At 42.3% G+C, this 12,875-nt stretch overlaps 1 pseudogene; it reads left to right on the forward strand.

Moving 5' to 3' along the window:
* Window positions 1-5,014: 5,014 nt before the first annotated feature.
* On the forward strand, window positions 5,015-6,484 carry LOC101703508 (microspherule protein 1 pseudogene; annotated as a pseudogene).
* Window positions 6,485-12,875: the final 6,391 nt, after the last annotated feature.

The following is a 12,875-nucleotide window of genomic DNA, read 5'->3' on the forward strand; positions in this document are numbered from 1 at the left end:
TCTCCAAAAGGTATGCTGCTCTGTTTCCTATCATCTGTCTTTTGTATTTTGGTTTCTCCAGCAGATGCTTCTACTGCTGGTATGAGGACTGTTGAGTTTGCCCTATAGCTGCCTCCATATGTTTTATGTTTGCCTTAAAGGTTCACCATATTTAGTGAACTGCAATCTAACCTGATATATAGACCATTGCCTACTCTTGAAACAACTGCCAGAATCTCAGACAGTCACAAGTACCCAACTGTTCAATGTGTTTTAGTAAGATAGACAGGGCTATAACCAATTGGACAGCTCCTCACTCCTACTTCTCTTTTCTACAAGTCACTTCCTTTTCTCTGGTTATTAATTTAACCTGCACAAGTGACGGGGAGGAATTCTGAACCATTTTTGGTCTTGGTTGATATCTCAAGGACAATTAAGATCTGCAAAACTAGATTTGTTGCAATTTTGTCATTTTTACAGGACTATGCATGAAGTACTACTATTTTTTTTTGATGCATCTTAGTTTTTATTTTTTCTCCCATTACCTGTGCACCCTTCACCTCCTCCACCCTTCCTTATTTACACAGAGTTTGATTCCATTTTTTTTCTTTCTTATAATTTTTCCTTTCCCTTCTTCCCTTTCCCCTTCCCCTCCCACCATCCCCTAACCCTTGGACCTTTTCTTATTTCAAATTATCAATTATTCATTTTAATCATTTTCATCCTTATTTACACTTTCAGTTTCTCACACTAGAGAAACTATTCGGTATTTACACATGTGTGTCCCATTTATTTCTCTTAAGAGTATGGCCTCATTATGCATCCATTTAGCTATAAATGTCTCTAGTTTCTCATTCTTTATCGCTGAGTAGTATTCCATTTTAGAGAAAAACAACATCTTCTTTATCCAGTTTCCATTCGATGGGCACTTGGGCTGTTTCCAAGCTTTAGCTATTACAAACTGTGCTGCTATAAACATAGGTGCACATATATCGCTGTGTTATGATTCTTTTATTCTTTGGGGAAGATCCCCAGTAAAGGAATAGCTGGGTCAAATGGGACCTCCATCCCTAGTTCTTTGAGGTATCTCCATACTGATTTCCACAGTGGTTGCACCAGTCTACACTCCCACCAACAATGGAGAAGGGTTCCTTTCTCTCCATGCCCCTGCCAGCATTTGTTATTGGTTGATTTCTTGATAGCAGTCACTGTTTCTGGGGTGAGGTGGAATCTCAGTGTTGTTTTCATCTGCATCTCTCAAATAACCAGTGATGTTGAACATTTTTTCATATATTTAATTGCTGTTTTTACTTCTTTGTCTGAGAAATGTCTGTTCATTTCGGATGCCCATTTTTGAATTGGGTCTTTGAATTTGGGGGGTCTGATTTTTTTTCAGTTCTTTGTATATTCTTGATAGTAGACCTTTGTCTGAGGTACAGCTGCTAAATATTTCTACCCACATTGTAGGTTGTCTCTTAGCTCTGTTGGTGGTTTCTCTTGCAGTGCAGAAGCTTTTTAATAAGATGAGATCCCAGTTGTTGATTCTTTGTGCTAGCTCCTGTGCTACTGAAGATTTGTTCATAAAGTCTTTTCCTATGCCAATGTCATCAAGAGTTCTACCTAACTTATCTTCCAGCAAGTTTAGTGTTTCTGGCTTAATATTTAGATCTTTAATCCACTTCGATCTTAGTTTAGTGCATGGTGATAGGTATGGGTCTAGTTTTAATCTCTGGCAGGTTGAAATCCAGTTTTTCCAACACCATTTATTAAATAGGCTATCTTTCCTCCAATGAGGGTGGTTGGCTCCTTTGTCAAAGATGAGGTGGCTGAGTGTGTCTGAAGTTGTTTCTGCATCTTCTAATCTATTCCACTAGTCTTTCAGTCTGTTTCTTTGGAAGTACTACTATTTTAGGACAGTGTAATCACAATCTTTGGCTGGATGCCAGTATCAGTATTCTCCAATCCTTGAGGATTTCTTCCTGCCTCTCTTCTTTCCCTTCTTCCTCCCTTCCCACCGTAGGCAAATTCAATTAGAATCTCAAGGTGGAACTTGGATTTTAAAAAAATGCTCTGTTGATTTCAATGTATAGCTGTTACTGAAAGGTTAAAATGGATCTTAAAAAGTTAAAAATTTTTTTGAAAGAGAGAGATATGCTGCTTCTCATGCTGAGCGTAAACTGCCACCATGCAACCCTGATGCTAAGCAAGATTCAAGACTTTCAGCTCTCTGGGCCAAAGCTTGGCTAAATCTACACATAGGTATTTCCTAGCTTTTCTTCTATCCTTTCTATTAATTGGAGTACTTCTGTGTACTCAAGGCAAGGGTGAAGAGAGGCTGCCCTCCCAATTTGGTCAAATTATAAATAAATTAATTTTTCTATTCTTATGGGCTTTTCATGTAGCGTGCTGGCAGGCAGGCAAAAGACCCCAGATTGCAGGGCACAAATTCAAGTCTGACAGCCATCCCAGTAACACACACAGAGGGAATGAATGGTTCTAAGGAAACATGAGGGAATATCCTAGGGAAGAGGGGATAGGACACTGGATTGAGAAAGGTTTTACGAATTTTCAGCAGCCTCACTGTTGGAGCACAGGCCTATGCTAAATCAGCCATGCAAATAACCAAGGAGGCAAAACACCATCCGTTCTCCTATTTTTACATGTTCTGATCACACATACAAGAGGACTATAAAAATGGACACATTAAAAAATATCTCCACCTTACCTCAAAGAACTAGGACTGGAAGTCCCATTTGACCCCACTATTCCACTGCTGGGGATATTCCCCAAAGAATTCAAAGAATCATACCACAGTGATATATGTGCACCCATGTTCATAGCAGCGCAGTTTGTAATAGCTAAAGCTTGGAAACAGCCCAAATGCCCATCAACTGGAGACTGGATAAAGAAAATGTGGTTTTTTTATAAAATGGAGTACCACTCAGCCATAAAAAATGAGAAATTAGAGACATTTATAGCTAAGTGGATGCACATTGAGGCAATACTCTTAAGTGAAATAAATAGGACACACATGTGTAAATACTGAATAGTTTCTCTGGTGTGAGAAACTGAAAGTGTAAATAAGGATTAAATGTATAATAGGTAATGTGAAATAGGAAGAAAAGGTCCAAAGGGGTAGGGGTAGTGGGAGGGGCAGGGGAAAGGAAAGAAGGGAAGGGAAAAATGATGAGAAATGGAAAAAGTGGAAATAAAGTCTTTGTAAATAGGGAAGGGTGGAGGGGGTGAAGGGAGGGCTAGGAATGGGGAAAAAATAAGAACCAAGATGCATTATGTAAAGGTACAGTTCCCAATGAGAAATGTAATTGTGTTGTATACCTACAATGTACCAATAAAAGAATTTAATAAAGTGAAAAAAAAAAAGTTGAATCTGCAATACTGTGAAAAATTCTAGATCAGAAAATCTGTTGACATTTGCAGCTTAAAACAAATTCACATTTTTTGGAAACTTTAAATGTACTCTAAATAATTCAAGTTAAATGAGAAATTAGAACATATTTAGAAGAATCATCAGTCAACAAGAATTCCTTGGCATCCAAACCTGTGGGAGGCAGCCAAAACAATCTTCAGGGGATGAGGGTTACCACAAAAAGTAGCAGGAAGAAAAGTCTTCAAAGAGAGGGTGGGATTTGGGCTGGTTTTCTCCAGATAAAAACTACCAAAACCCCAACCTGCAGAAGTCCTCCTGCTGTACCAAACTGAGTCCGGAAAAGAAAGACACCCAGGGAGGCAGGAGGCAGTGTACAACTCTTTTATTACATCGACGGACCTGACTGGGATGGTTTCCAAAGAAGTCAGGCCCAGAATATTGGTGGGCCGGCAGTTTTACAGGGTTGCAGGCAGGAGTTACAGAAGCAGAGTTTATACAAAACAGAACAGAGGAGGAGGGGCGGAGCAAAGAGTTCTAGCAGGACTTTCCGAGTTCATCACGCTTCTGTGGTGACAAATGACAGAAGTTGTCATGGCTACTCAGGTACATTTTACAAGAGCATAGATACCTAGTTAACCCTTAGTTGCTTAATAACACAGGTAACTCAGTTGTCTAATTCAGTTATTTTTGTTAGAAATATATCCGTCTGCCTAAAAATTGCCTTTCACTCCCTTTGTTTCACCAGGGTCATTCAGAATAAGGATATCTAACACTGAACCTAGGAAGGACAGAATCTAGAGTTTGTATTGGCATCTCAGGCTGTGACATTAATATCATAATAAAATCAAGAAGGACACTTGAATTTATAATGCATAACAAATGCACTTTTTCACTGCTTTTAAATGTATATCTACTTAATGATGATTAGGGATGTGTACTTGGAAATGGACATGCTGTGTCCAAATCCCGGTTCAGCCACTGAATTTACAGGTTTGGTCACATTTTCTCAGATTTTTTTTTCTCAGCCTCACGTTTGTCTATACAATAAGCATGCCGTTTATTGCTATACATTGTTACAAAGATGAAATGAGATATGTGGAGAGCCCTTAGTCTAGTTTGTGGTACATATCATATATTTACTAAATAATATGCCCATTATTATATTTCATGCCATTTCATCTCCCCAGAATGGGTAAGTACATTGTCTAATGCAGAAAAGCCAAAATTGGAGTTCCTAGGCTCCTGATTTAATCTTGACTTTGGGGATCTGTGTACAACACAGATTTTTTTGTTGTTGTTTTGGTACTGGGGATCGAACTCGGGAACTTGCACTTGCAAGGCAGGCAGTAGCACCACTGAGCTAAATCCCCAGCCCCAACAACACAGATTTTGAAGCCTATTCAACTCTCAGTGCATGATGAACCAAAATGGGCAATTATGTAACCCAGAAGTAGATGTACCTCACAGAAGCCGGCTTTGGCCCTGCGGCTGCTGCTGTCGCCAGGGAGAAATTGTTGGAGCTGGCAGCCTAGGAATGAATCTCCTTTCAACCTCTAAGCCCACTTGGTCAGTATCTTTGGACAAGCCTGTGGGACCACTCCTCCTAGGCCTGTGGTTTGGAGCCAGTGGCTTTGGGACTGTAAGAGGATGGACAAAGATTCTCAGGGGCTGCTAGATTCATCCCTGATGACATCAGGTACTGCCAGCCTCTCAGAGGATGAGGAGTCCCTGGCAGGGCAGAAGCAAACCTCCTCCCAGGTCTTGGGTACCATTCCTAAATGGAGAAGCTCCTCCAGGTTCATCAAGAGGAAGAAGTTCGATGATGAGCTGGTGGAGATCAGCCTGGAGAAGTCCTCTACTCGAGCAAAGGGGGCCACTGGGGTGGAACCAGGGCCCTGTTCAGGGAGTGAACCCTCCTCCAGTGAGAAGAAGGTATCCACAGGCCCCAGCACTCCTGTACCTCCCAGTCCTGCCCCAGCGCCAGGACTCACCAAGCGTGTGAAGAAGAGCAAGCAGCCACTTCAGGTAACCAAGGATCTGGGCCACTGGAAACCTGCAGGTGACCTCCTGCTCATCAATGCTGTGTTGCAGACCAATGACTTGACATCAGCCTACCTGGGTATGAAATTCAGCTGCTGCTTTACCCTCCAAGAAGTCCTGGAGTGCTGGTACACTGTGCAATGTGATCCTGTCATCTCCAGGCTGGCCTGCCAGGTGATGAGGCAGCTGCACCCAGAAGCCACTGCAGCCATCCAGAGCAAAGCCCTGTTTAGCAAGGCTGAGGAGCAGCTGCTTAGCAAAGTAAGATTGACCAGCCAGCCCACCTTGAAGACCTTCCAGGAATTGCTGCACAGACACCCCGATGCCTTCTACTTGGCTCGCACTGCCAAGTCTCTAAAGGCCCATTGGCAGCTCATGAAGCAATATTATCTGCTGGAAGACCAGACAGTGCGGCGCTGCTCAAGGGGGACCAAGTGCTGAATTTTCCTGCTGCAGAGGACCTACCTGATTGATGAGAGTAAGCCCAAGGACATGTGGGATGAGGTGCTGGAGCATGAGCCGACTGTGGCTGACCGGTGCCGGAGGCGAGAGATCTGACAGCTGGAGCAGGAACTGCATAAGTGACAGGTGCTAGTGGACAGCACCACAGGCATGAGCTCTCCGGACTTTGACAACCAGACCCTGGCAGTGCTGCGGGGCCACATGGTGCAGTGCCTGATGCGCTCACATGAGATCGCCCTGGGCAGAGCAACCAAGGATAACCAGATTGATGTGGACCGGTCTCTGGAGGGTCTGGCCTGGAAGATCTCCTGGAACCAAGGTGTCATCAAACTGAAGAACAATGGTGATTTCTTTATTGCCAGTGAGGGCTGACAGCCCATCTACATTGATGGACGGCCTGTGCTGTGTGGCTCCAAATGGTGCCTCAGCAACAATTCTGTAGTGGAGATTGCCAGCCTGCGATTTGTCTTCCTCATCAACCAGGACCTCATTGCCTTCATCCGAGCAGAGGCTGCCAAGACTATATATACCACAGTGAGGAGTGGGAGCAGGAACCTGGGCTTTCTCTGGCCTTGGTTTCCACTGTCATTCCAGCCCCCTGGAGCTGGGAACTAAGGCTTCGAGCAAAACCTTTTGCTTAGAGCGGGTAGCAGAAGGCCCAACTGCTGGCCCAGATCTGGGACTGAGGGAGGGTGGGGATGGCCATTGGGAAGCCAGGAGTGACTGGGACCCTTGTGTTTTCCTACAGCCAGAGCCCTGCCCCCTCCTCCCTGCAGCCCACCTTCCCTGTCCTCCCCAGTTACCACTGTCACTCCTGTCTCCAGCAGATTAGCTTCAGATTCATTTGTTTTGGGGGAGTTTTTTTGTAAATAAAAAGCACTACTATGTTCCAAAAAAAATGAGCAATTCATTTTAACACTAACATTCTAAGCCCAGTCTTGACACTGAAATGCTGATATTGGCCTCATAGCCATCTCTGGCAATCCAGATCAAATAAAAACACCAGGATGGATGGACTGTACCATCAACCAAACAGTCAAGAGTCACAGAGGGAAAATAGGACAAAATTAATATTAAAAACTTCTTTGTTGTGTCGATTCAGTTCTTTTTTTTTTTTTTTTTTTTTTTTTGGTACCAGGGATCAAACTTGGGTCCTTGAGCTTGCATAGCAGGCGTTGAAACCACTGAGCTAAATCCCCAGCCCATATATCTATTAGTTCTGTTAGTTATATATTAATACTATGTTTCCTATGGAACTTGTAATTAATTACCACTAAGATTAAAACAACAAAGATGTATTCCCTCAGAGTTCCGACATCTAAAAGTCAGTGGCCCAAAATCAAGATGTCAGCTGAAAACTCTAACAAATAATGTTTCTTGTTCCTTCCAACTTCTGGTGGCTCCTAGCATTCCTTGGCTTGTGGTCATGTTAATCCAATCTCTGCCTCCACCTTCACACGGCCTCCCCTTCATTTTTTCTGTGTCCAACCTCCCTCTCCTATTTTGAAAGGACACAAATGATTACATTTAGGCCCACCCATATAATCCAAAATAATCTCCCCTTTGCAAAGGCTCCTTTTCCATATAAGGTAACATTCATGGGACACAAATCTAAAACATGGGTGTCATTTGAGAGGATCACTTCTCACCCTACCACAATGGTCTCACTTTTTAAAAGCACAGTAACTATGTGCTCCATCAATCTTATTTCTAATATGTAAAATGGCTCCCCTGTTCACAAACGATTCTTTACTATGATCTATCAAGAAATGCCTAGACTCACCTGTGACCCCTTAATATAATCCAACGTTGCTTCCTCCCATGTTTCTTCATGCAGCAATGTTAAGACTTCCCCACTGCCCAACCATCTGATGTTCCCCTTGAGAAGTCTTTCTCGCACATATGCACCATTGATTAACTTCATTTCCCCTACCATGATACTTAGTCAAAGTCATACATCATTGAAAATATATTTAATGTCTTTGAAATGTATAGAAGAACAGAGAAAGGACTGTAAGCATAGCTCAGTGGTAAATCTAGTCCATGAAGCCCTGAGTTCAATCCCCAGTACTATAAAAAATAAAAAATTTTTTTTAGAAAATTAAACAGAAAAAGTCCCATAAATGACCTCTCTAGGAAAATAAAGCCTCTAAAAGCTTCTCAGACAACTGCTTAGTGGAGTTGACATCTGGGCCCTCAGTTTCACCAGCTACTATAGCCATGATTTTCTTCACATGACCTGTGCCGCTGTCCATCACATATAATTTTGCAGGTCCTATGAATTTTATAGCTCTGTCTACATTTTAATGGCTGGCATTATTTATAATTAAGTAATCAGGCAACTAGATTCTGCCACAAATCTAGTCCAAAAACATGAACAGGAATTTCAATACACATAGGGTTGATATACTATAGGAGGAATAATAAATTTTAGGTTCTATCCAAGGAAGTTTCTTTCCCAATTTAACAGAAAGACAAAAGAATATAAGAATTGAGTCATCTAAAATGTGCTTGTAAGTTGTTGCTGTTTTAGCAACCAGCAGCCCCAAGCCTAGAAGCAAAATACCTTCTTTCAGATCTCAGCCAGCATTGCCATTCACTAGCCTGTGATCTCGGGCAACTTTCTTCACCTCCTTGTACCTCAGTTTATTCATCTGCAAGATGGGGTTAATAACAACACTCCCCTGAAAGGGTAATTGTATTAAACAGAGAACTATACGTAAGTACTTTTGAGCACATACACATATAGTGTTATATTGCTGGGTTAATAATACCTTAACTTCTCAAAAGCTTATCCTTTTCCTGTGAAAGAGTGATCGTGTTGGACTGAGTAAGCACGTTTATAACTCCTGAAAATTCATTCAGTAAATATTTGGACTAAATAATCTTTAAGTCAATGCCCAGGTCGACAGGTGAAGACAGATTGAGTGCTGCTTAGCTGAAGGGTGCTGAAAACGAGTTCTCTCCACTGGAAGCCAAGTTGTCCCGCACACAGGCACACAGGTCTGTCACTATAAGGTGGCCCTTCCTTAAGAGCGCGGTGTGTTTTGCCCAGGCTTGAGATGCAGTAAGACATGCCCTGTGCCTCTCATTCTTCCCCAGTCTTTTTACTTTTCTTTTAAACACTTCTAGAACACATACTCTGTCAGACACACTCGTCCCAGTCCTTTGCACAATTTACCTCATTAACCCTATGAAGTAGATCTCACAAATTAGTAAATGTCGCTGGCCCCGGGTCACGTGACCAGTAAGGGCCGTGTTAGGCTTCCAACCCAGGCCTTGGTGGCTCCTTTACCACTGCCACTGTCTAGTAGTTCTGGGCTCTTCCGTGGTTGGAGGAGAAGCCTGCTCAAACTGTCCACAGTCGGCTTGCATTTCACCCGCAGGGTAGCCCGAGCAGGGTAGAGCCGCGTAGGCTCAGAAAGGCGTGAATGTAGCAACGCTGCCCGCTGGGGGGAGCCCTGCGCCTTCGCCGTCGACAAAGTCCAGGAAATTTTCTGGGCTGCGAAGAGGTGCCCAACTAGGAGGTTAGAGCCACTGTTTCAGCACTGTTACACTCCACTTGTACAGATCCCCGAAATGAGACTAGAGAGCCCAAATCAACCAGTTTAAAGCGCCCCAGTCAGGTTTCAACCCCAGCATTAAAATCAGATCTGTCTTCCCCTGTTCCTAGATAGGCAGAATCAGTCTGGAGTTGCCTCAAAAATCTAAAAATAGAAATTCCATTTGACTCAACTTTTACTTCTCCCGAGTTAACGTCATCAGACTGTAGTGATACATGCATATACATGTTTATAGCTGAGCAATTCATGAAGCTCTGGAATTAGTTAAGCTCTGGAAACAACAGGAAATAAAATTTTTAATAACTCTGAAGACTCAGTGCCTTTGTCTTCGGTAACTAAGTATTTCAGTAAGTATTTTAGAGAATATTTTTCACTTATTTTTTATTTTGGGGTATGAGTGTTTGGGGTTAAAATCTGTCAAAGTCAAATTGCTCAAAAATTAAAGAAGTGAAGCCAACAAATAAGATGATCTTCAATTGCTTACAGAGTGAAGGAAGTCAGCTCTTAATCTAGGTTGCTTTCTTTACAAGAGGGGAAAATCTTCAAAGCAGCTTCAGATGACCAACATATAGCCAGGCCCACAGGGCTCTAAAGAGCCTCTCTCAATGTAAATAGCCCTGAATGATGAGAATTAAGTTGTATTTAAGCATCCCAAAGAAAATTCCATAAAAGTCTTGGCGTTTCACTTAAAGTGAGAAAAAAATATCATACTATTACTACTAAGAAGGATAAATATTAAAAGGGAAATTTTAGGGCCGGGGATTTAGCTCAGTGGCTCCACTGCCTGTCTCGCAAGCCAAGGACCCAAGTTTGATCCCCGGTACCAAAAAAAAGGAAAATTTTAGATTGGATGACCTTATGGATATGAACAATCGCTCTGAAATACTGGCTTTTTTCCATTGGAGTAAGGACAAGTTGTTGGGGTTTTTTATGCACAGAAAACTCAAGAGTACATTTAGCCTAGTTTAGTGTCAAGTTCTTTAGCCTTTGGTTTTCCAACTTGACGATGCAAGCTACAGATTTTGGACCCAGGACGTTACTTCCTCAGTGACAGCAGATCTCATCATATATGATTCTAGTTGATTCTGATAGCTTCCAACAGCTTAGCCAGAGCACCTTTGTCTTCTGAGGCAACCTGCATGAAGGCAACAGTGGTGCACATTTTCCTGCGGACTAGATACCCCAGCCTGGCCCTTCCCCTTGATGATACAGTAAGGAGTCCCCATCTTGGGATGCATGGCAGGCAGGAACACAGCTAGCAGGAGAGAATTGGCTGGAGAGCATGTTCTGACTGAAAACAATCATCCATGAGCTATCTTGGTAGCAGCTGTGCCTCTGAAATATCAGGTATATGTTTTCCTGTCATCATAGAGCTTGTCCACGTCTCTGCACACTGTAGCATAGACATGCCCTGTCTGAACCCAGCTGGGAAGTCAGAATGTGATTGTTACAGACATCTCTGTGTGGATCATGTTTCCCAAATATGAATCCATGTATGTGATTTGCTGAGATGAGACGGCAAGGGCTGTGAAGTCTGTCAGAAGGGTGAAGTGCTGGTGGGAGCTTTGTTTGTTTGCTTTGGTAGATGAAAGGGAAAGAAGATGAAGAGTAAAGGGATGGATAAAGTTCCAGCCCTTTGGATTGACTTGGTGCCTTTTAGAAAGGCTTTATGGCCAGGAAATAACCTAGCAGCTTTCATTCATTCATTCCAATTTATTGAGCAACTGCCAAGTACAGGCACAGTTCAAAATGCTGGAGGTACAGCATTTAACAAAACAGACAAATGTCCCTGCTCTAGTATAGCTTACATTCCATTGAGAGTGGAAGAAGGATAGGGGTGTTAGAGAAAATTCAAGTAAGAAGAATAAAATGCTTTGGTATGTTCTGAAGAAATCACTGCTTGGAAGAAAACAAAGGACAATAGGGAATAGCGAAGGAAAGCTTCTATGAGAGGGTTATGTGGTAGTTAGATAGAAGCTGGAGGAGATGAGAAAGCCACGTGGGAACCTTGGGAAATGCTTTCCCAAAAGAGGGAACAGAAAGCACAAAGGTCTGAGGTAAGAGCCTTAGGAAACTATGAGCAGCTGGCTGAGGCTGACTGAGGTGGAGGACGGCTGGAGGAAGGGGCAGAGAAGAAATGGCGCCATGCAGGGCATGGTAGGAGGACTCTGGTTTTACTCTGAGCAACTCAGGGTACTACTGTGGTTCTAGCAGAGGACAGCTGATTTCCACTTCACAATATCATCCTGACTGCTGTGGGAGAAATGAACTGGAAAGGGTAAAGGCAGAGCAGGAAGACCAGTTAGGACCCACTGCAGTAACCCATGCAAGAGGTATGATTTGGTCCAGGATACCCAGTTTAGGGATTGTAGCTCTATTTTTTCCTAACATTTTATTTTACAATATTTAAAACCTACAGAAAAGTTGAAAGATTAGTACAACAAACACTCATCTATTTTTCACCTAAATCGATAGTTAAACATTGACCATGTTGGCTAAATCTGCATTAACATGACCATACATCTATATAATGGGATGCATTGGGGGAGAACACTAAACCATTTGAAATAAGTTACAGACATTACAACACTTTGCCCCACAAGTATTTAGCATTTTTCCTCTAAGACATGTGGTCAGCCTGTGTCTCTAACATATACACAGTATTATTTATTACCACTCAAAAGTGTAACCCTGATAAAATAGTAGCTAGTGGGGCCTGAGCTTTAGCTCAGCGGTGCCACACCTGCCTTGCAAGTGCAAGGTCCTGAGAATGATCCCCAGTAACAGAAGAAAAAAAAATAAAAGGTAGTTACAGAAATATTTACATTCCAAATTTTCTCAGTAATTGGCTTTCTCCTATCTTTACTGAGGTGTAGTATAAGAACTGTATATATTTAAAATGTAAGAATTATATATATTTAAAGAGTGTGACTTGATGTTTTGATATACGTATACATTGTGAAATAATTGCCACAGCCAAGCTAGTTAACATATCCATTGCTTTGCTGTTGTAGTCTATTTGGTCAGCTGTAACAAAACTACCTTTAACTGGGTAGCTTATAAGCAACAGACAGATATTTTATAGTTCTGGAAACTAAGAAGTTCATAAAGACACCAGAAAATTCAATTTTCACGGGACCCCATGAGAGAGCCTACTTTCTGGTTCACAGATGGCAACTTCTGGCTGTATCCTTACATGATGGAAGGAGCAAGGAGTCCCTTTGGGGCCTCCTTTATGAAGGCACGAATCTCATTCACAGAAGGTAGAGCCCTCGTGACCTAATCACCTCCTGAAGGCTCATCTTCTAATACCATAACTTTGGGGGTTAGTATTTCAGCATAGAAATCTGAGGAAGGACACATTTAGTTCATGGTGCTCATCATTTTTTTTTCTGTGTATATATGTACACGTGTGTGTGTGTGTGTGTGTGCATACACATTTA

The sequence above is a fragment of the Heterocephalus glaber genome, unplaced genomic scaffold (genome assembly GCF_053883595.1).
Source record: "Heterocephalus glaber isolate CG9 unplaced genomic scaffold, H.glaber_assembly_v1.0 deba00001719, whole genome shotgun sequence".
Lineage (NCBI taxonomy): Eukaryota > Metazoa > Chordata > Mammalia > Rodentia > Bathyergidae > Heterocephalus > Heterocephalus glaber.